Source organism: Mastigoproctus giganteus, chromosome 10, assembly GCF_048544385.1.
Source record: "Mastigoproctus giganteus isolate SK-2022 chromosome 10, ASM4854438v1, whole genome shotgun sequence".
Classification (NCBI taxonomy): Eukaryota; Metazoa; Arthropoda; class Arachnida; order Uropygi; family Thelyphonidae; genus Mastigoproctus; species Mastigoproctus giganteus.
Genome location: NC_143584.1, coordinates 13,175,976 through 13,201,312, shown reverse-complemented (window position 1 = coordinate 13,201,312; position 25,337 = coordinate 13,175,976). Strand labels below are relative to the sequence as shown.

At 37.3% G+C, this 25,337-nt stretch overlaps 1 long non-coding RNA gene and 1 pseudogene across 1 annotated transcript; both read right to left on the bottom strand.

Moving 5' to 3' along the window:
• Window positions 1-8,396: 8,396 nt before the first annotated feature.
• Window positions 8,397-9,698, bottom strand: LOC150078732 (tRNA (guanine(37)-N(1))-methyltransferase pseudogene; annotated as a pseudogene).
• An 842-nt stretch (window positions 9,699-10,540) lies between these two features.
• On the bottom strand, window positions 10,541-20,585 carry LOC150078731 (uncharacterized). The gene is made up of 3 exons (XR_016547516.1): window positions 20,406-20,585; window positions 14,072-14,142; window positions 10,541-10,615 (listed from the first exon to the last, which is right to left on the bottom strand). It is a non-coding gene; the product is annotated as an uncharacterized LOC150078731 (long non-coding RNA).
• Window positions 20,586-25,337: the final 4,752 nt, after the last annotated feature.

Sequence of the window (25,337 nt, the reverse complement as noted above, 5' to 3'; positions counted from 1 at the left end):
TATTCCCCCTCGGGTGAGTATAGTCTTGGCGCATTATGGCCACAGCTGCCAATGCGCCATAAAAAACCAAACCAATCAATCAATCAATCAATCGGGTGAGTAATCTGAGAAAGAGGAAAAATACCAAATGTCATCAGCATTGAGCTTTCTCAAACCATTGAAGGCCTTATACACCTCAATCAGATCAACTCACAGTTGCCTAGTCTCCCAGACGCTGCAATTTGCTCTTTGGAACAATACTTTGTTCCATTCACCAATTTTGTTACCCTTGTCTGGAATTGTAGAATCTTCCTAAAATGAGGCCTCCAGATCTGTATACAGTACTCAATGCGTGACATCATACAAGGGGATAATCACCTCCTTATCCCTGCTAGCAAAATTCCTGTATATCATTGACAGGACATCACGAGCTACTCTTGCAGCCTGTCTGCACTGACCACAATTACCATGGTATTTTTCATTCTCCACTACCCAGCGTGTAGTACCACACAGTTGGTACGTTACTCTGGGTTTACTGTTACCCGTAGGAAATATTTTTCATTTGTCAATGTTAAATGTCAGTTGTCACCCACCATACCATCGGCTCAACTTTTCTAGATTCTGTTGCAGTAGTGTACTGTCATTACTGTCGTTAACAACCCTGCAAACCTTCCTATCGTCTGCAAACTTGGATATTAAGCCTGATATGCCTTCATCAATATCATTGATAAATACAGAAAACAACAATGGGCAAAACACCAAACACTTGAGGACTCCACTAATACATTAATCCACGAAGAGCAGTGCCCATTGCTTACCACTCTCTGTCTTCTCCCATTCAGCCATCCTTTTATCCATATAACAACTTATCCTTAATGCCACACTGCTCTAATTTGAGCAGCAATCTTCCATGTGCAACAGTATCAAAAGCCTTTCTAAGATCCAAATATATGATATCAAAATTATTCTTTGCATCCAGTTCCTTTGTGACTACATCATAGTATCCAATCAAATTGGTCAGACAAGACTTCCCCTTAACAAACCCATGCTGTGTCCGATCTATAACTGAAGTCTTGTCTAGATGATCCTTCAATGCTTCTTTAACCAGTGCCTACATTAATTTTCCTGGAACAAAAGTTAAACTAACAGGTCTGTAATTACCCGTGTCTCCCTTTGATCCCCCTTTGTGGATTGGGAATATATTTGCACATCTCCAGTCTATGGGGACCGTCCCCTTAGTCCAAGGAAGCCCTCACAATTATGGCTAACGGTTTGCTTACTTCCTTTGCTGCCACCTTTAATACAACTGGATAGATCCTATCCACCCCAAGTGCCTTTCTTACGTTCAACTTCAACAATTTCTCCTTCACTTTGCTCTTAGTCATTACAAAATCCCTGCTAGATTTTCTCAAAATCTAGCAGGGAGCAAAATGATTTTGAGAAGCTTCTGGCTTCCACTTCCCTACAGAGTTGCTCATGTGTGAATGCAGATGCATTCACACATGACCTCATTCAGTTTGTCAGCTATTTGAGCAGGATCATCAACAATCGAACCATCGATATCAAGTGGACCAATTTTTACTTATGTAACTATAGAAGAAAGTGCCATCCCCTTCCTTCTAGAATTTACATGAGTAAAGAAGTCTTTGTTGTTTTTCTTTGAATACAGAAATTTGCTTACAAATAACCTATTATAAGACAATCTGATTAAATTGCCCACTCTACTTCTCTGTATAGTTGTTCATTGTTATTTTTCATTGCATACTTTGCCAAAGATTTCTTATTTCTGCCTTCACTTGCCTAACCTCGTTTGTGATTTGATTACAGACTAGCTTAAATCTAACATAGTCTTGTCATGTGATAATTTACATGCTTCCCACGAGTTTTTCTTCTGTCATGAGTCTCATTTGTTCATCTGACATCCATTTACGCCTCAACCTTCAACAGTATTTCTTTGCTGGGACAAAAAGCCTATTAGCTTCCAATACACCACATCTCTGATATCCCAACAATATCTGATTTCGATGTCTTGACCAGCAACACAAATTCATCAACTTTATTTACTAAACTCCAGCATTGGTGTACATGCAAGAATACATGCAACTGTTCTTACACTTAGTTATCCTAACACAGCCCATATATTTACTTGTATCGTGACTGCCGGCAGTCCTTCATATCCCAAGCACCTTGGTTTTTAGGCTGCTGCTCGTTCCAATACAAGCAGTGCAAGAACCACTTTCACTTCTGCCTGCAGCTACTGTTAATATATTGTTTCCTCCCCCACTAAGCTAGCAAGTTCTCCGACCCAACAAACACGCCTCGATAGCATCTGCAAATATTCTTGCACCTTTTCTATTTAAGTGTATCCCATCCTTGTAGAAGCACAGACCACATTAAAAAGCACAGATTATGCTGAGAAAAATTCTACCCGATGAGCTTTGCACACTCCCACCCGGGACCAAATTGATTGACAAAGCTATTATTATATACTCCCTCCTATCGTGTCTGCGCAGAATTCCACTTCAAATTTAAACCTAACTCGCGACTTTTTTTCAACATTGACCTGTACTTGTTATGTAAATCTGCAGATCTCTTACCATTAATGTCATTAGTGTAGTGTACAACATATCACCCTTTATGCCCTTAAAAGATGATATCTGCTCTATAAAATCATCAACTTTTCCCCTGGAAAACACACCCTGATCCTATTCCACCTATCCTTTTTGCACAAAAAAAATCGAATTATTATATTAGGGTTAACACTGTAATTCAATACATCAACCCATATTTCTGTCTGTAAATTGCGTGTATTCTCTGGACGAAAAAAAACCAGTTTTTGGTGGAAAAACCTTGCTATCTACGTCTGAGACTGACTAACTCAGCCACGAAGTGAAAAAAACTCATTAAAGTTCCTCGCGTCATCGATGGGATTTGAACCCCGGCCATTTCCACCCGGTATGGGAAGGATAGTGACAATACCACTGTGCTACCCACGCAGACTATCTCCTTTTTGCACAATATATTTCCGTCTCTCTGACAATAGTCACTGACAATAACTAGCTCCTGTGGGACCAGCACATTCTGCCCCGAAGATTGCCACTGTTAACTGATGTACAAGAGTGGGCTCTGGCGTTGAGTTGGGCAGTTGAGAGTATGATGGGTTCCCCATTTTAATACCCTTCAAGGGCATATACCCTAATCTTCAAACTCTCATAATTGCCCATCAGAACACTGAGTTGCTGTGTAATTTCTTGACATTCTCTGCAACTAGCAACACACAAAGTAATCCTCCTTGGCTAGATCATGTCCTGCTCCAGAAATATCTACAAACATTTTACAAGTTGCACTTTTTTAAAGTTGCATTTTTAAGCAAACTGTGATGTGTTGGAGAATTACCCCTTCGGTTCTCCCCAAGGCCACAGCAGTCCTTTTATTTTGTGCTTGTTGCTTTCCCGCTCTAGTCTGGGTAATGATTTTCGTTTAAATATTATTTAATTGATTAATAATGAAAATTAATAATATTTGATTGAAAATAGCAATGGACATTGGACTGGCGGAGAGCAGTGTATCTAAACATAAAACAAAACAAAGTAAAGTTGAAATCTGTTCATAACAGAGCACCAGATTGTATAAAACTGGAGGGGGGGTGGAAGAGAAAGAGAGAGAGAGAAAGTTTAAGGAATTTCTTCTTACAATGTCTGCATCGATTGTGTTGATTTAACCTTTTGGTTGATTTAACACCATAAAGAGTATTATTATGATTTCCATATTCAGAAGCAGTATGAGACTGACAAGGCTGCTATGGTCACTTTATTTATATAACTCAATATTTAGAAGACTAAATGCATGAGACATAATATGTTATGGGCTGAAATTAATTATATAATACTGGTGTAAACACGCCATAGTTTACCCTTAAGTTTAACTACATAAGTAGTGTTAAGGCATCATTTGATTTTATCTCATATTGTAGCTACCTTCACAATGAAATACCAGGTATCTTGTTGATACTTGTATATTTGCAGTAATGCCTTATAGCTTTAGCTGCCACATGAAAACTCCAAACAACTCAACTAAGGCTTACCATGGTCTTAGTTTCACTGGCTGGTATTCCAGTACAACCCAATCCAATATGGTGTATAATTCCTGAAATACAGTAACTAAAGATCATCTAAAACAGCAACAAGAGGGCATTGGTGAAAGCACAGTGAATAAGTATTGAAATATAGAGCTTAATGCAGTTCATCCAGAAAAAATGATAGTACCATACTTTCAGATGATAAGACACAGCACTACAATTATCCCCCCCCCAAAATTTGCCATACATGGCAATTTGGTGAGGGGAGAATTATTGCACATATTTGAAACATGAATTCACAAGTGCTTGCTAAACCAAATATCAGTGCAGAATGAAGTTTGTTTTATTTTGCCACAGAACACCAAAATCTTGTTACTATTGTCATACTCATCTCTTACTATTATGGGATAACCATTCACATTCTTCAAAGAGTGCTATTATGGGATAATAGTACTCTTACTATTATGGGATAACCATTCACATTCTTCACATCCTTCAGTGCTGTCAAGAGTACTGCCAATTCCAAATTCTTTGAAGACAGCAGCCTCATGCTTCACTAACTTCGATGAATTTTTCACCCATTCACATCCTTGTGAAATTGGTGTCAAATCGTGATTTGGTGCCTCCAAGCAACTGGTTTCCACTCCTCACACATGAATGCTTTAAAGGGAAGCTTAATTGTAATGACTAATGGCCGCTGGCTAAGATGTCCTGAAATTACAGCTAACCCAACATTTAATTCAGCAACTATCCTTTTTCCTGTGATGTGATCTGAACTCACACACGTTAAAAAAATGTCCAGTTATCCTTCTCAGATAACTGGACATTTATCTGAGAAGGATAACTGTTATCTTCTTCCACCCAGTTATCTTCTTCCTAGTAAACAATTAGACCATAAGACACAGGGGAATTTTGGGCAACATTTTCCAAGAAAAAAAAGTGCATCTTATGGTCTGTAAAATATAGCAACTATCAAACTTTCTGGTAACTACATTCTCCTCTTGAATCAGAATGTATAGTCTGCATAACACTCAGGCCATACATTCTGACCCAACTCTCTACAATCCTTCCAACTCATACTTGGTGATTATACAACCTATTGTTAATATGATTTGTAAATTTAATGGTGTTTTATTATAGCATTACAGTACACTTTCAGAATAATGGCACCTTTGGGGATTCAAGATGCAGTTATTTCGATTTTTCTGTTATCTAGAAAGTTCTATTTTTAATATATTTAATGCAGAAATAATGAAGCTAAATAAGAAATGGAGAGATTAAGAATGAAATTTTATTAACTGCACATAAAAAACATAAACACATTGACAATCCAATGTTATATTCTGCCATTAATACACTCGTACTTACGCCTGTTCTACTTTCTATTATTATATGAAGTTTGTCACTAAACTTTAATGTTCTTAATTATTCTTCTTCTCTTCTCTGTATGAGGTTTATTAACTTTGGGAGTCATAGTGAGGGGATTTTAATTTAAAATAAATGTAAAACAATGGTATAATACGTAATATCCGTACAGAATTCATTTCCAAAATGGCGCATTTAAACAAATAAAGTAATCACGTGACTTGCTGTTTTCTTTTTTTTCGGCACTGCAAGGCATCTGCGCTGTGTAAACATCTGATCTCAATGTGCTGTTAGCTCGAATGTGCCATTTTTTGACAGTCTACTATATGTTGTTTTCTTATTATCAAATTTTTTTTTTTTTTTAATTATGTTTCTTCAGGTGTCATTCAACAGTTGAAGTCAAAATCTTTCTTACAAGCATAAGTGTTTCTTGTGAAACATTCCCTGGCAGCTCATCCTCACCTAACTTGCCAGAATGAGTTCATGATGCATTTCTTGACTGTTCCAAGGATCAGCTTACATGGCAAACTGCTTCCATGACATGGGATGTATGCAGGACAGAAATCATTCTAGTTGACTTTCAGTAATGCTAGTTTGAATAATGTCCATCAAACTTTATGGTGAGGTGGATGTCCATCAACCTTTAGAAATGAGGAAAAGGTTTCAAGAGGTCGGCAAATTATGACAAGAGATTACTGTTTGATCTTCAGAATGATGGCTGATGAGCTGGATATGAATAAGTTTTATTTATTATTATCAGTGTTAGTAGAGGCATATGATGAATGAAAGCAAGCTTATAAAGCATCAGCCAAAAAAAAAATAACTTCCCACATCATTTGTCCATACCCTCCAATAATTTGCATAGTTCTTCCTTGAATTTATTCAAACTACCCACTTCCACAACAAGAGATAAAAGTTTGTTCCAACAGTTAACCACCTGCTGGCTGACAGCAAACCTCTGCACATATATTCTATGACCATCCTTCCTCAATTTGAATTTGTGCCCCCTCACACGTGCAGTCTGAGAAAGAAGAATGCCATCAGCATTGTCCTTGCTCAATGCAGTCAGGGATTTAAACACCTCAGTCAGATCGCCTTGCAGGTACCTAGTCTACATTGTCAAATTCTGCATAAAGATTTAGGGAAAGGAAGAAACGTGCAATATTTGTGCCATACAGCCTCGTGGATGGGCAGAAACAACATAAAGTGTCATCACATGAAGACTTCGACCAAACTTGGCAAGACAATTCCAATTTCCTTGACTGAACTGTCACTGCAAATGAGTGTTGGGTGTTTCATTATGACTCAGAGAAGCATTACAACATGCAGTGGACTTCAAAATCATCACCAATGCCCAAAATGTTTTGTTTACATAAGTCCAGGATCAAGACAATGCTGATCATGTTTTTCAACAAATGGTGATTCACAATGAATTTTTACCTAAAGGGGAGAAAGACCTAGTGCTGCATTCTATGTATAGGTGCTTCAAGGACTACTGAAGCATTTCCCAGGAGGTCACAATTTCGAGAGAAAGACATCTGGTTCTTGTTGCACCACATTTTCCCACCCATTCTGCACCTGTTGTGAAGACATTTCTGACAACATGTCGTATTGTACAGATCAAATATCCACCCTACTCTCCAAACCTAGTGGACTTTGTCCTCTTTGCACAGTGAAAACTACCTTCAAATGAAAGAGATTTCAGGATGTTGAGGACATAAACAAAAACATAACTGCCGAACTGATCATCTCTTTGAATGCCTTCACTGAATCTTTTCAAAAACTTTCAGGATTGTGTAATAAGTGCAGTCAATCAGGTGGTGACTACTCTGAATAAAAATAAATCCATTTCTGAGTGCCATCACTTGGTCTTCTCTTTATTGTGCTAGTTCAAGAACTTATATCAAAAGTAATTTTTTGTCAAAGTAATTTTTCAAAGTACTACCATTTTGGATTTCATTCAAAGTACTAACATTTTGTAAAGGGATTTACAAATAAACTACCAGCAATTCCTATTTCATATAGTTTAAATTGTGCAATTAAAGCCAATCTTACCCGAAAATAACATAATAAATACTTGTTTGAAATGAGAAATTCAAATGAAAACCACTGGGAAATTTCTGGGAAATTGTATGCTGCCTTGTCCCCCCCCCCCACTCCCAAATAGTGGCAGAATGCCAATGGAGGTATGGAAACTCTAAAGAAATTTTTTCCTTTGCCCAAGTCAAGCACATATTGGCCAACTAAGTTGGAACAAGCAGCAGACACACCAAAGTTCTTCATTTTGGAATGAATTTCACTTTTCTGCAGAGGAAGGTGAAAATGATTGACTGAAATGCAAGGCACCCCCACAATCTAACATTCTTCATTTATTCATCAGTTTTTCCACTCTGTTTCAAAATTTTTACTGAAATCTGGAAGCTCACTGTAAATCTATTAGTTTCAGAAGGGCGCCTCCATTGCCAGGTGGGCAGATTGTTGTTGTTGTTGTTATTTGGTTTTTAGGAGCATTAGCAACTAAGGCCATATTGCTCCGGGGATATGAGGTGGTCATTCCGTGACCTTTCCGCATCCTCTGTATTTGGTGGTCACGAGCTCGAACCCCAGTATAATCAACAACACTGCTGCTCCTGCCCACCTGGCTATGGAGGCACAGGGTGGGCAGGAGCAGCATCGCGTAGCACACGCTTCTTGATTAGATCGGGGTTCGAGCCCGTGACCACCAAATACGGAGGATGCAGAAAGGTCAGGGAATGACCACCGCATATCCTCGAAGCAATATGGCCTTAGTTGCTTATGCTCCTAAAAACCAAATAACAACAAGTTTCAGAATGTTTGTTCTTTCAAACATGAAATTAATAAATCTTTTGTATATTAGGACTGAAATGTTTACTAATATTATACTAAAGATAAAACAAAACATTGGTAGCATTACTGAATAGATTTATTATTCAATAAACTATGTACAAAATATTTACAAAATTTTAATTTTTTTTCTAACCGGCTCTTCTATTTTACTTCTGGATATTTCCCCAACTAAGATAGGTTCGGAAATGACAAATGTTACTAGCATCATAACTTTATCAGCAGACACTTGTTTCACATAACGAATATCTTTTTTCAATAAATCAATACTACAACCTAGGCCATTTTCCACTAGTTTCTGTGCTTCGTTACACATTGCAGACTTTTCAGTTTTATCTGTAAAACAATAACAATGAACTATTGGCATTTCTTGATCTTTTATTTGGCCATAATTATTGGCAAAAAGTCCTCGAAATGCATCTAAAAAGTCGGCAATGTGAAATGGTAGATGCATCACAATGTGTATTTTTCTTTCTGTAACACATTCCTTTGTCCACTGTTCCAGCAAATCTTTTTTAATCACTTGTTTAATAAAGTCTCTGCCATCCATGTTATACGTTTTTAAATATGACTCCACATTATTTACTTTGACATTTGAACATAACCACTTATAAGCTTCTGGATTTAAATCATTAGCTAAAACTGTGCATTTTTTCTTAGCTGCAGGAATAGCAAGTGGTCCAACTCCAGCAAATACGTCATAGAGGACATCATAAGTTTTTAACATAGACACAATCCTCATACGTTCTGCAGAAAGATGTCGATTCCAATAAACTAGCGACAAGTTAAATGTGTATTTAACACCATATTCGCAAACTTTAACAATCATGTTGTTATCACCAGCTAACAATTCCATCTTAAAATTTATATATTTTGAGTCAATATTAGCTCTGTTTATAACAACAGAGATCGTGTGATTTTTATCTAAGTAAACTTGGCCAATCAGATGTTTGTATTCGTCAAGGTGGTCTTTTAATTTTAACTGCAAAATATGGCCAATAACTCTATAATCAAAAGCTCTGTGGTTAGAGGGTAATACTGCATCTAAGATTTGATCAGCGTTCCAATTCTCATAATCAATTTGCAGTTCTTTCCACAGTACATTTTTGGCATCAATGCCAAGGCTTACAAGAGTTTCTTTATTCTTTTCCTGAAAACTATCAAAAGTTTTAAGTAATTCCGGATTTAAATATATAATTCTTCTTTTTCCATTTTCACATACATGTTTTAGATTTCTCAGATTTAAGAGATAAGGTTTTAGTATTTTCCTAGCACTGTTTACTTTTGATTCATCAAGAAAAATAAAAGGAACGTCAATAATTTTTTTAAAGGCAGTTCGATCTAATATTTTCATACCTCTGACATTCTCTGGGGGCATAACCTTCATGTTTCCATTTATTGCACTTGTCATTCTGGTGTCCCATTGATTTTTATTCTTTATAGGCAAACTGTATACTGGAGACCTCAAAAATAAGTACCATAAGATTTTTCTATAGCTAACCAATGGCTTATAATTGAAAGCTTTAATGAAAGCTTTGAGGATGGATAATCTATGAAAAATCCTCTTCATAACTGAAAAAATAAGAGTACTATTGTACTTTTTATTTTAAGTTATAAAAATATTCACTCATTTGCCCTGATGGCAAATACAAGAATACCAATGGGGGGTAACCTATTGATAACAATTATCCGTTATTTGATACCAGTGGAATAACCCATTGCTATGTGTAATTGATACCAATTCCCCATTATTTGATACCAATGGGAAAACCATTAGTATCAAAACACTTTCTGAACAAAAATGAAGCATTTTCAATGTGTTTAAGTCCCCTAGGAGAATTAGTTAGTCAATATTATATAAAAAATTTTACAATATTTACATATTTTACATTATTACATAAAAAATTTTCAAAAAAAGTTCTGTTTATGCACATTTCACAGTCTTTCTTCTGAATTAGTGTATGCCGATTCTGCACAGCATCAGTTTATCAAGGTGTGAAAGAAATGTAAATAAGTTATAATACTATATCAGGCTAATTAATGATGTTTAACTTTTGTACAGAATAGAGTATTAATTTTTACCACAAGTAAGCAAGCTAAAAATATCACAAATTAAAAAATAAAAAATCTGCTTCTCTGTAAATCAAAAAAAAGTTTTCCCAAAAATATCATTTGTATTTTGTGATCAATGGGATCCTCCCAAACCAGGAACCAGATATAATTTCCCATCATAGCGTTATCCCATCTTCCTTTGTATCTCTTCTCCACTGATCAAGGACCTGGTGGAATCTCCTCCCCACGCTCTTCACTAATATCCCTTGAGTTAATCTGAAAAAAAAAAAAAAAAAATTCAATTGAGAGTACAACTAATGGAACTTGATTAACATTCTGCATTTCAATTTTCCAAAATATCCAATCAACCTGTCAACTAGTTCTTTGTAATTTTCACTCTTAATGTTAACAAACAACAATTGTCAACATTTCACTCAGCATCAGTCATTTTGTCTTCCAGTTCTTGTGAATCCAACATTTGCATAACTTGTGGACCAAAAATGTATGCCACACCAAGAATATACACACATTGCATATGCTTGGTGTCACCTTGAGGATCCAATGCTTTAACAAATTGTTTAGCCAGTCCCAGCTTGATATGGAGTGATGAAAGCAGGACTCATCCTTGAAACTAAAGGATTGTTTATTAAACTGTGTGTACCAGGTTACAACTCAATTTCAGCAGACCATTCTCTACCAGCTTGTTGTCTTAGAGGCAAAGAAAACAAGGAAACCTAGTGAATCCACCATGTAAACCCAGAAGGAACACTGAAATCTTGACATCCCCCCATAGGCATAATATTCTATGTACACTGATTATACTTGATCTTCTCTAATGTATACTTTGCATTTTGTAGTCTTCTCTGATGTGAACAGTGTGCACAGCAAGAATTGACTGGTTGTATATTACCACTGTGAAGCAACACAGCTTTCAAGCTTTTACTTGAACTATTTACGAAAAGACCCAGCTCTTCCGGATCGTGATTAATATCAATTTCTTCATAAAGACCAATTAAACCAAAACAATAGCACAGGGATTACACAACAGTGCATAAAGGACATATCTTTTTTCTATACATTGTGGTAAAAAGATTCATGTCTTGCAGCTGGAATCCAACAGACTCCACTCTTTTAAATGTCAGGAGCTTTGTATTAGATTCAGTTAGACTCAAATCCCTCTCTGTCATCCAATTCTTGATGATTAAAAGAATGTAGCACTTCACTCAAATAGGCATCTGAGGTGTAATCTCACCCTGTTCACCAGATTCATTGTTTTTCGTTGTTCATCGTTCACCAGATTCATCGTCTGAATCGTAAGGTTTTTGCTATGTGGCACCAAGGAAACAGAGAATCACATGTTGGAATACACTACAGCATTTTGATCCACAGACTTTTTAAACTTTAACATATCTATCATATAAAAGTAGCAGTCATCATGATGGTTTGTGGGCTCTCACCATTTTCAAAATATAGCAAAAGGCACACACAACTACCACGAAGCCATCCCTCAAACTATACAATAGAAATGAGGCGCCTACAACATGCCTTATTTACTCATAGTAGCATCCATCTCTGACACTGATAGACATTGCTAAATAGGCTTCATAAAGATTGGTGCAACTAACAATGTTATGCTTCACCTGCTTCAGATCCATAAAATATCCACAGACATAGCAGAATGAATATGGAGGTAACTTACACCTTCATTTGTTACACATGTTGTACTGCAAAAAAATAAAATAAAATAAAACTTATATGAACACCAGAAACACTTATATACCACACTATTGCGCAATTATTGCAAAAACAAAATCTTCAATTGCTGCCAAAATATTAACATAAAAAAAATTTATGACACCTTTGGGTATAGTTAAAAATGGCATGGCAAACACAAACCTTTTTTATTACATAGCATATGAAAAATTCAACCTATAAGTGAAGATTACTTATCAAACCTATCAGTGTCAGATGAAAAAAGCACTCCCGGCATGGCAAACACTGCACATCTCACTACAAAGGTTGCAAAAGTTAAAAAATATATTTACACTCTATGACTAAAAGTATTCAGACACCACTTCAAGAATATGTGCTGTGCCAAAATTCCCCATGTATGCATATTGGCTAAGGCATACCAATACAGATCTAATGGCTCTGCCTGTGCAGCAGCTGTATGTTAGTAGGACCAGCGGTATGGGTCACAGACCAGAACAGCTTTCAACACAGGATGCTGGTTTTCTGCCATATCAGTAACATTTCTGTGAATGCAACTGCAACTTACTGAATCTCTCAAAATGCACTGTGGCAAATATTATTCAAAGATAGAAGACTTTATATTTCAATTAGAAAAACATCTGGATGGCCTCGCAAACTCATGAAACATGTTTAAGGAACCATAAAGAGGGTAGTTTGTGTCTTGTACATTTGATCTACAGAAGCCACCAAGGAACAGGCCTAAAGGGCAACAGGAACATCCATCAGTAAGTCATAGAGATAGCAGCAGAGCCTAGGGCAGCTGTGCATAAGCCTAATATTACAGTCAGCAATGTTGTTGTTGTTATTTGGTTTTTAGGAGCATTAGCAACCAGGGAATATTGCTCCGCAGTCAGCAATGCAAAATGACATTTGAAGTGATGTTGTTCCTGATGTCATGGACTTTAAGACAAGTGGCAAGAGATTCTACAGAGTGATGAATCTCGCTACACAATTTTTTTATTCTGAGAGCCTGTTTCAATGTTGTGATTGTACAAAAACGCACTTTGTACAGGTGCAAATCATCACTATGAAGTTTGATGGAGGCAGTTTAATGGTATGGTGCTGTTTCTGCTGATTTTGGAGTTAATCTCTTGGTAACAGTGTCTAAAACTACAAAGTCTATAGCCATCTTGACTGTTTTAGGCAATTATGTGATCTCTATACTGTGATAATACTACAGAAAGAGGACATCAGTATCGGCACAACACAGTATACAGACAATGACACTTAAAATATGGACTGATTTCAACCCCACCGAAAACACTCGTGGGATGAATTTTGGTGCCTAATTAGGCTGCAGTCTATAAAATTAACCCACTTTTGATGAACTTTCTCTGGTAGCTGCTTTTCAGGAGAAATAGAAGTGAATTCTAGAAGATACCTACTGGAAGTAGGTAAAAAATACAAATATGCCCAGAAGGGTTGATGCTATCTTACAGACAAAGTTGACCCCTACTACGTATTAAGTTTTTGAATCAAAAGTTCTTTTTGCAAAACTTTTAGTCAAAAAATGAATGACTATCTGATGTGAAACAATATTACTTTAAACAAAATTCTATAAATCACTATAAAATTGATTTATGCCTAAGAACTGATATGAGAGTGGTTAAGCTACATTAAATTTATATTAAAGTGGTTTATTAAAAAAATTATTTTCATTAAGATATTAATCAGAATTACAATATACAGGAGTAGTTATTATTTTTTTTTTTTTTCAGGGACACATCCAAGGGAGTAGCTTCTGAAAAAAGCCCCTCCTAATTTAAAAAAAGAAGGAAAAAAAAACTAATTTTATGTAGGGTAAAACAGTAGCCCTGATCCTCAGCCTCCTCCAAAAAAAAAAAAGTTTGAAGAAAACACAATAAAAACTTTTCTCACAACACGTTTTTTTTTTCTTTTTTATTTTTTCTTTCTTTTACATTATACCAAACAATATTTTAATCATATTTCAATTACTACAGAAACTTAACTCATACTCACCTAGTTAATGCAGGTTTTTCTAAAGTAATTACAAGAACAAATCTTGAGATATTAACTTAAGACTTGTAAATCTACAATAAAAAAAACTGTATTAAGTACATCTGAATTTTCTAAATAATTAATTTAAAAAAATAAAAATATATTTCAAATATTTTTATTCAGAAATTTCTTCATATCTATAAAGATAATTCTGAATGGTCTGTGTATGATGACTGTACTTAACTGATTACACACAAATTAACCCAAGTTAAATTATGTTTTGCCACTACTGTGGCAGCTGAAAGATGTTACCATGACCATCATAAATACAATATTTAGAAAAGCAATAAATCACAAGTGAAATTACATATTCTTGGCCTCTGATGAGATATACAAACAGCCCTTTTTCTGCTCTTTAAAAAATCATAATGAACCAACCACTGGACTTCCCAATGGATGGTTTGTTATGATTTTTAAGGAGCACATCTTTACTGTTGTATTACTGTCTTCACCCTCACCAGGTCAAAAGTTTTGAGTCTGACCTACTATGACTGAAGGAAGCTGACTTATTATTATTATTATTATTATTATTATTATTAGCTATATAGTGAAAGGAAGCCTGAGGCTTATGCTGCACCAGCCAAAAAAAAATTGGAATTACCCTGAGAGACAGAGAGAGAAAACAATTGTCAGAAGTAGAAGGGATTCACCAAGAAAGAGAAGAATGATGATATCCAGCTCAGGACCCTGGGTGTTTTTTTTTTTTTTTTATTTGGTAGTTGTTGGCGCATAGGCATCTGTGGCCATAATGCACCTCCCAAGGTTTTTGCAGTACTTTGATCCAAGCCCGAGGCGGGAATCGAACCCGCGACCTTTGGGTTGCCAGGCAGGCACTTTACCCACCCAGCTAGCCCGGTCGGCAACCCTGGGTGTGCCAAGCCCATACTCACCAGATGTGAGCCCCTGGGGTTGCTTTTGTTGCCACTACTTGTTTGCCTTATGTCCATACTGTTCTGCTCTCTCAAGCTTAACATCCAGTAGAGAAGAGGTCATGAGTGACAGCCTGGAACCTTGTGGATGAAAACTTTCAAGCCCAGCTAATATAAATATCCAGAAATCCATTTACCTTTGGATCTAATGAGTAATTAGCTGTTGTTATTACTATGATTTATATAGCATATCTGTAATGTGTGTTCACAGGCTGATTTACATGTTCTACAAGGCATTTACAACAGAAATTGAAATGTTATGTTTATTTATTAATTAACTTTGTTTAAAATCATTAGTTAAGACCAGAATCTAAACCGATACTTAATGAATTGGACAGACTTGCAAGATTCAGATACCTCGGTCCCCAGCACCCCTAGCCTGTCTGCACCTACTTAGAAACGTACATGTGAACCAAGCTCCACAACACACTATAAATGCTATCATCAACTCATATATACAATGCACAGCTGCACACTATAAAGTCGGCCAGTATCACATAAGAACTTGCCAGTACCAATGATTTATTACATATACAAATTCTTTTAGCATATTACAGGCCATATCAACAATGGGACATATTACTCATCCAGTCCTATCTCGATTCAACAAATGATGCAATCTCTCTGTAAACATAAATTCAACATTGGTTTAGACTGGATACCTACCCAAACTATGATTAGGGGACAGGATATGGCTCATACCACTGCAAAATCAGCAGTCCCTATGAATAATCGTGGCTTCTCAGTTCCTACACAGACTACAAGTGAATAAAACACAATAGGATATACTCCCAATTGCAGGATTAATTGAATTGATGGACAACATATAAATTACATCAGCTAAAGCCTGCAATTGAAACGTAGCAGTCTAGTCTGCAGAGGAATCATAAAGAGGAAGTTGTTCTTGCATGGCTCTGCATACAATACAGTCATCTGACACAATTCTTTTTTCTCCAAGCTGAGGACCCTCATATATGTGATTCCTGTGACACTTTATCTCACACATATTTTAATTGACTGTACAAATTTTAATGATACATGTTTTACGGCTTTTAACCATGTGGCTGAGCCTTACACACCCAGTCAGACTTCATCTGAGCATTCCCTTTTGTCTGAGGGCCGATGACCCTCATATGTGCGAGTCCTGTGACACTGTTTATCTCAAAAGATATTTAAACTGACTGTAGAGATTTTAATGATACATGTTTTACCGCTTTTAACCATTCAGCTGAGTCACACACTCAGTCAGATTTCAGCCGACAATGGCAATGTGTCAGCTGTTTTTAAATTTTTACAATTTATTAATTTATATACATATATATATATTATACATATACATATTTTAATCTATGCACTGCCTTTTTACCCTTATACATATACAACCTTTTGAACAAGTAACCTCTTTCAAGGGTTACTAGATTTTTTTTTTGGCAATTTATTACCTTGTCTTGATGCACAATAGCCTTTATTCCTAATGCACCAATAAAACCATAAACCCCACCCCACCCAATCAGCTCATAAATCTTTGAATATTTATTTTTCACTTAATCAAATAAAAATGGTTAAAGGTTACTATGCAGATCCTGTTTACAAACTACATTTAAAATGCATTGTCAACCCAATGCTTCAACCATGTGACTGAAAGCCTCTTTTCACTTCCTATCACCTAATTATCAATGAGTTGTTAATTTTTGCCCACAGATAGCAGGAGACAATCCTATAACCATCTAACATAATACTTACTGATGCCATAAATTAATTACAGAAAGCATATGTGCCTTATTATAAAACAACTGTATGTATTGTATGTTACTGTATTTATTTCAAAGTTCAAACATGATAAGGATTTTTATTCTGTGACTCCAAGTGTTAAGGGAGGGGGGAGAACTATGTACATGTTCGCTAACCTACTCACATTGCAGTTCACTGGATTCTTCAGATAATCAAATACTAGATTTCTGGACTTTTACTGTAGTTTTAAGACAAGATTCTAGAACTCAAGGTAGCTTAAAATTTCTGTAATTTGCTCCAAAAGGGGTGGCCAATTCTTGCCGAAGGTCTCTGGATTCACTACAACTCCACTGTTAACACTGTGTCTTCTGGGCAGAATGACATGGACAAAGTGCAACCAAATTAGAGGCAACAATGACTTGGCTATATTGCGATACAACAAGCACAAGAAATAATAGCATTAGTAAAGGCACATGATGCAAGAAAGCAAGATTATATGGCACCAGCCAAAAAAAAACCAAATCTAATTTCACCCAAACAAACAAATGTTTATTTGTTTATAAACATAAAATAAATAAACAAATGTTGTCTTGAAGACTTAGCAGAACACAAAACTAGAAAACAATACACTGGTTTGTGATGGTTGTTGTTGTTATTTGGTTTTTAGGAGCATTAGCAACTAAGGCCATATTGCTCCGGGATATGCGGTGGTCATTCCCTGAATGACCTTTCCGCATCCTCCGTATTTGGTGGTGACGGGCTCGAACCCCGGTCTAATCAAGAAGCGTGTGCTACGCACTGCTGCTCCTTCCCACCTGGCTACGGAGGCGCCGGTTTGTGATGGTCTGGATGACAAACAATGATACGGGATCTACCAACAAACCTCTATCTGAGTCTGTACTTGAAGCCATTGTATGTAGTAGAGATGGAAATTTAATAAAGATATGCATACCAAATGATATTTTGTCTTCATCCAATTGCTATTATCTGACAGTGCTCGTGGAACATTTGACAGACACAGAATTCAATATGGCTGGTTCTGAATCTGCCTTCTGAAACAAGGGTAATCAGTTACTTCTCTATTAAAGAATGGCATTCCCTGAGATTATGACTATGGGCACACATACTAGTTGGAATTTCAACTGTGGAAACTGGGGTGATACCTGTTGCAGATGTACTATTTTCTTGACTTGTAAGGTTGTAGTAGGGTTTATAGGCACATCAGCAACTTAGGCCATATCGTGACATATATAATACGTCTGTATATTGCATGTGTTCCGTGGTCGATTTGCTGTCTACTAGACAAAAAAATGGGGGGGGGGGGTAGAGAACCATGCTAACCTCACCTGAGACTGACTAACTTGGCCACATTGTGAAAAAAGACCCATAAAAATTCCTCACATCAATGATGGGATTCAAACTCAGGTCTTTTTCTACCCGGTGTGGGGAGAACAATGATTATACCCACTGTGCTACCAAGGGGCAATTGACTTATGCCATATCACAAGGTGCATATTGTACTCCATCTCAATTCATACTTGAACGATATTGGTTAAGTCAGATCATGTTAGATATAAGTAAATTTGTGAAAAGTACAATTACCAAGAATATTAATAGTTCTGACAGTTTTATTCAGAATGATTAAATTATTTGATGATTTTTTTTCTCCTACTAGCAGAGCCTTTACTGTGTGAAGGTCTTGAAGATTTTAAGGTCTTCACAAAGTAAAGGCTTTGTTAGGATTGTCTCATATTTATGCTCCTCACTTTCTTAAAATATAGACTAGCTTGTATTCAAATATGTGGAGCATCATATAAATTTGCGAATGCTATTGAACATTTATTTGTAGAGATAGGGATTCATAATCCTACTGTATAAGTCAACTGCAAGACAACAGTTGGAATGCTGGACTTTTTAATGCTTGGAATGTTGGACTTTTAAGGTGTCCGTTTTTTTTAGATGTCCAAAGTACGCACTTCAAAAAAGACAGAGCTTCTTAAAAATGGATAAAATTTATCTCTGGGTAAATTTTAACAATTTTTAAGTCTGTTGTCTACTAGACAAAAAACTTCAGGCTGACAGTTTGTTGAACTTGCAAGATCAGCTGAATGGTTATTTACATGACAAAAACACATAAATTGTTTATTTTCTTTTTATTTCTTTATATATATATATATATATATATATATATATATATATATATTTTTTTTTTTTTGGCTAGCGCAAAAAACACCTGTGGCTTACTTGCACTATATGGCTAATACTAATATAAGGCATGTAAGTCTTTGAACTTGATGCAGCAAGAGGTTATGCTCTGCTTACCTATAATGCAAACTAAGATTGATCTCTACAATCAGTTGTCTGTTAAGATTGTCAAGTCTGACTATTGGAATTGATCCTCTGTCAGAGGAGTTGCAAGGATATATGGTGCCCAGAGGCAATGCAATATATTTGTGCCTCTAAAAAATAAACAGTGCCACTTGGTGCCCTTACAGTGCTCCCTAGATCAATGTCTTGTGGTAAATCCCACCTACTACCCCATCACTTTCTTTTGTGCTTAGTAAATGGATTATTATAAATTTAATAAGTTAAATTTATTTTTATATCATTATCTAGACATTGTATTACTTTTCTGTAATATAAAAAAAGTAATTTACATAAAGTATAAAAATTTAATAATACGTACACAGTGATACAAAAAAAAATGATAAAAACACGTTAAAAAATTAAACAAAATACTTTTCTGCATTCTGCATCAGTATCTTATGAAATGTATCTTAAAGCATTATGCCAACATGCATTTAAAGCATTATGTGTAGCAATAAAATGTCGATCAGAAGCATGTGTTCTGTAGTATTATTACTTATAAACCAGGAGCTCACATCTGGTGAGTATGAGCTTGGCACACCCAGGATCCTGAGCTGGATATCATCATTCTTCTCCTTTTTAAAAAGGTGATTACCTCCTACTTCTCAGGGTACTCAAACTTTTTTTGGGTGGTGCAGCATAATACTCAGGCTTCCTTGCACCATGTTATTATTATTATTATTAGCCATATTGTGCAAGGAAGCCTACGGCTTATGCTGTACCAGCCAAAAAAAAAAAAAAAAAAATGTGAGTTACCCTGAGAGAGAGATAAGGGAATCACCAAGAAAGAGAAGAATGATGATATCCACAGCTCAGGATCCTGGGTGTGCCAAGCCCATACTCACCAGATGTGAGTCCCTATAGTGCTAATAACAATAATAATAATAAAATATTTAAATCCTATTTTTGATTAATTTCCGGTAAATTTCCATATTATTGGTATGAAATCCAATTTCGAGGAAATTAATACTATGATAAACTGCTGCAACTCCAGGGGCTCAACACCTGATGATTAATGGCTTGACACACCTAACCTGAACGGGATATCATCATTCTTCTTTTTCTTGGTGATTCCCTTCTACTTCTGACTCTTGTTCTCTCTCTCAGGGTACACCAGAATTTTTTTTTTTTTTTTTGGCTGGTACAGTAAAAGTATCAGGCTTCCTTGCACCACGTGGCTAATAATAATAATAATAATATTTATTTTTTATTATTTTTTTTTTTGAATATGCTTGTTACCCTAAATATACTAGCCGTTCAACTTTTACCTAATGTCCCTTTCACTAGGTTTTGCTGTATTACTCGTAAAAGTAATACAACGCACAGTAGGCATCATGTACTACGCCATACACTTAATCGACTATTTTTAAATAAATAAATAAAAACAAAAAAATTGGAGAACTGATTCAGTTTTTCGTTTAAACTTAGGCCACGTGACTGCACCATAAGTAAAGTCGAGACCACAGAAAAAGAAGTCTCGCTAGCTGTGGCCAGGCAGCGCCATCTAGCTAAAGAATATCTCAACACTTGCCACTGCGTATTTCGACTTAATCAAAGAGAGGTCAACGAACCTGACGCTTTGTTCGCAATATGGTCACAAAAACTTGATTAACCGAGGTTAGCGCTGTCTTCCGCTAACCACAGTTATTATTATTATTATTATTATTATTATTATTATTATTATTATTAGTTATATGGTGCAAGGAAGCCTGAGGCTTAGGCTGCACCAGCCAAAAAAAAAAAAAAAAAAATTCCCGAGTTACCCTAAGAGAGAGAGTCAAAAGTAGTAGGGAATCACCAAGAAAGAGAAGAATGATGATATCCAGCTCAGGACCCTGGGTGTGCCAAGCCCATACTCACCAGATATGAGCCCCTGAGGCTGATTAGTGCATTAGCATTACCATTACTTAGAGGCATATGATGCAAGAAGGCAAGCTTATACAGCATCAGCCAAAAAAAAAAAAAAACCTTCCCATTTCACCCATCCATTAACTCCAAATTTTTGTCTAGTTCTGCCTTGAATTTATTTAAGTTGTTGAGCTCGACTACAAGAGATGGATGTTTTTACCAACTATTAACCGACCGCTGGATAAAAGCAAATTTCCTCACATCTATTCTACAATTGTCTTTTTTCAATTTGAATTTATGTCCCTCATGGGAGTAATCTGAGCAAGAGGAAGAATCCCATCAGCACTGAGTTTCCTCAAACCATTCAAGGCCTTATATACCTTAATTAGATCATCTCGCATTTGCTCTTTATTTGGCTTTGGGATTATTACCAAATCGATAAACCATATGAATGCTGTGTGTGTTTACTGAAATCATATTTATGGCAAAGGTTTATTAATGTTTCGTTTTATAGCATGCGAACCTGTTTATTACACTAGCAGGTACCTAAGTAATGAAAATATGTTAGTGTCTCATGGACAATTGTTCAACAGTTTTAAAACATCCATGGGAAAACCCTTAATACCTTTTAAGAAGCGATATTATGGGTTCTTTATCTAACATTTCCTATTTACAACACATGTCCATAAGACACTGGGCGGAAAAGACCTGAGTTCGAATCCCGTCGATTACGGGAGGAATTTTTATGGGTCTTTTTCACAACATGACTGAGTTAGTTAGTCTCAGGAATGGGAAGGATGTTTTTTTCTCCCAGAAACTACGGTTTTTCTTCCTGTAAACAGAAAATTGAACACATCCCACGAAATTTATAGACAATATGCACGGAGCAACATGGTCTTTGTTGTCAATGCTTTTAAAACCCAACAACAACAACATGTCTGTGAGAAACTAAAACGTCATCAAAACTTAAACTACTATTGCAAGAACCGAGCCGTTCGCCGGAACAACACTAATCACATCAAGTGATTAGTGTTGCTCCGGCGCCGTGAAAGAAGAAATAGTAGCATTAGTAACAGTGACAAATGATGCAAGAAAGCAAGTTTATATATAGCATCAGTCACATAAAAAAAAAAAAAAAAAAACACCACACACTTCTCCAATCCATACCCTTCAAAAATTCGTCTAGTTCTTCCTTGAAATAATTGAGACCATCCACTTCCACAACAACAGATGGACGCCTCTTCTGACACTCAACCAGCAGATTGCTGAAGGCAAACTTCCACAAATTTATCTTGCAGGCATCCTTCATCAACTTAAATTTATACTCTCTCAAGTGTGCAGTCTCAACAAGAGGAAGAATGCCATTCACGTTCTGCTTACTAATCCATTAAAGTCATTAAACAGTAATCAGATTATCCCGCGGGTGCCTACTCTCCAGCAGCTGCAATTTGCAGACCCGAAGCATTTCTAGCAAAGAGCACACTTTTGTTCCCTTCACCAATCTGGTTGCCCTTCCCTGGATCCGTTCCAGTAGTTCAACTTCCTTCCTAAAATGAGGCTTTCAGTCCTGTATACAATACTGTAAATGCGGCCTAAGTACAGCGCTGTACAAAGAGACAATACTCTCCTTGTCCTTGCTAGCAAAGTTTCTGTATAAAACTGGCAAAACCCTGTGAGATGTTTCTGTAGCATGTCTACACTCTCAGAGAATTTCATATCTGACTGCACAATTACCCCCAAGCGTTTTACCTTATCCACTACCCTGAGTATAGTACCACACAATTACTAGATTACTCTAGGATTACTGTTACACATATGCAATACCTTGCATTCGTTAATGTTAAACTTCAACTGCCATATCTCAACCCATTGACCGAATTTAACCAGGTCTCATTGCAGTAGCTCATCCTGATTACAGCTGTTAACTATCCTGCCAACCTTTGTATCATCTGCAAACTGTGACTAATGAACCTTGGGAACTCCATCGATAATATTAGTCTCGAAGAGCAGTGCCCATTGATAACCACTTTTGTCCTTTTGTCCACTTTTGTCCCTTTTGACTTAACAAAAGGGACAAATCCGCGGTGAGACCCGTACTAGTGACACAGTCTAGTAATAACCACACACTTGACGACCAGACTTGAAAGCTCCGAACTCGTAGTGACAAGTATACATCGGGCTTGACACATTACGTAAAGTCCCAAGTGTGAGAGCCTTGCCAGACTCTGAAAAAAAAAAAAAAAAAGACAAGATGGGACAGGACCTTCGTCCCAGATATGACACTCCAAAGCACAGCTCAGCTGCTGCCATTAAGCTTTCTTTGTCACGCTCCCTTGCATGGTTCATTTTCTCCACCACGCAGGCAGGGGGGAGGTTACACTTGGTTGCCTTCCCCCTCGCCATCCCTCTTTTCCCTCAGGTTGGGCATGGGCCTGCTCCACTGATTTGGGGGTTATCTTCTCTATAGACCCCTTATCTCTGTCTTTTCCCCCCAGCCTTCAGTCTCCCTCCCCTTCTCTAACATATAACCAGCGTCTGAACCATCTCTAAATTGCCTGAGCCCTACACCCAAAAACTTAATAACAACATCAGTTGCATAGTCAGTAATCCTTTTGGCTGACCCCTATCTGTAGCGTTTTTTTTTTTTTTTTTTTTTAAGGTCCTAGCCATTGAAATCTCAGGAAATTAGGCGGCAGGACCTGCCAGAGTAAATAACTATAATACTGGTGTACCTGATCTGCCTCCACGAGGCAGAGTGTGGACAACGTTGGAACCGATTAGGGGCCCAGCCGCTAAATGACCAGAGGAACAACGGTACACGACACTACACATATACAAAACCCATACACTTTTAAACCTCTGGCATTGACAGTGTTCTGTTCCACAACCACAATGTATACTACGCGGATATGGGGGAAGCCACTGGTGCCGTTTGACACTGAACACACTCTACACTCTACACACTCTGATAACCACTCTCTGTTTATTTCCACTTAACCATCCCTTTATCCATTGCCCTTAATGCCACATTGCTCCACTTTATACAGCAGTCTTTTCTGTGCAACACTCTCAAAAGCCATCCTGAAATCCAAGTTTTTGATAACAACATTCTTTTTTGCATCCACTTCTTTGGTCACTGCATCACAGTAACCTATCAGGTTGGTCATACAAGACCACCGCTTAACAAATCCATGCTGTGATTGCAGTATATTCGCATTCCTGTCCAGTTGGTCCTTGCATTACTTCTTTAACCAGTGATGCCATTCTCTGGAACAGATGTTAAGCTAACAGGTCTGAAAGCTTAACATCTGTTCCAGAGAAAATAATGATGGACTTTATTCAAAAATGGCAACATAGCACTGGCTGCCATGATACAGATGTATGACTGCCAAAGATGGAACAATGGGAAGAGGTGGTCCTCAGGAGGAGTTATGGCAACTCCTAATGTCGACACAGCCTTTGCACCGCCTGTCCATACTTAGAACAATGTTGTTGATAAGTTCTTGCGGTAACATCGTCCATTCCTCTATCAGCGCCATCTTCAGCTGGTGAACATTTTCTGATGGATGTGGAAGTGCCGCTAGGCGTCTCCTCAGAGCGTCCCATATGTGTTCAATGGGATTTAGATCGCTGGAATGGGCAGGCCAATCCATAGGAACAATGTCCTCACTTTCCAAAAACATATCAACAGCTGCAGCGCGATGGGTGTGGCGTTATAATCCATAAACACGAACTCGTGGCCAATGGCCCCTCGGAACAGATGCACATGGGGAAGGATTACCTCAGTGCAGTAGAGTTCACCGGTTACAGTGTACCGCCTTCCAGTATCTGGAGTTGTGTACGTCCATCCAAGATAACGCCTCCTCCAGACGAGAACACCTCAACCGCCATATCGATCCCTTTCAGTGATGTTTGCGGGGTGATACTGTGTGCCAACTTCTTGCCTGCCAGATTAGCTGACGTCCAGGATCGCTGCTGAGACTGAATATACTCTCATCAGTAAAGAGTACCTTACCCCATTGCGTGCTGTCCAATCCTTGTGTTCGAAGCACCACTGTAAACGATGTCTCTAATGGGCATGTGTTAAAGGGACACAGCGTACTGGCAGTCGCACAAACAGTCCACCTTTGTGGACTCGTCTGGCCACAGTAAGCCGCGATAACCTGCGTCCTGTGCTCTTGTGCAGCTGGTTTGCAATTGATCCCACTGTCTAGTGTCGGTCCTTCTTGGCCTGTAGGAGTATATAGCGGTCGTCATTCGGCGCTGTTTTTTGTGGACGACCACCACTGGTCCTTCGAACAAATGTACCTGTCCTTCTGAAGGCCGACCATGCTCGTGAGACGATGCTATGG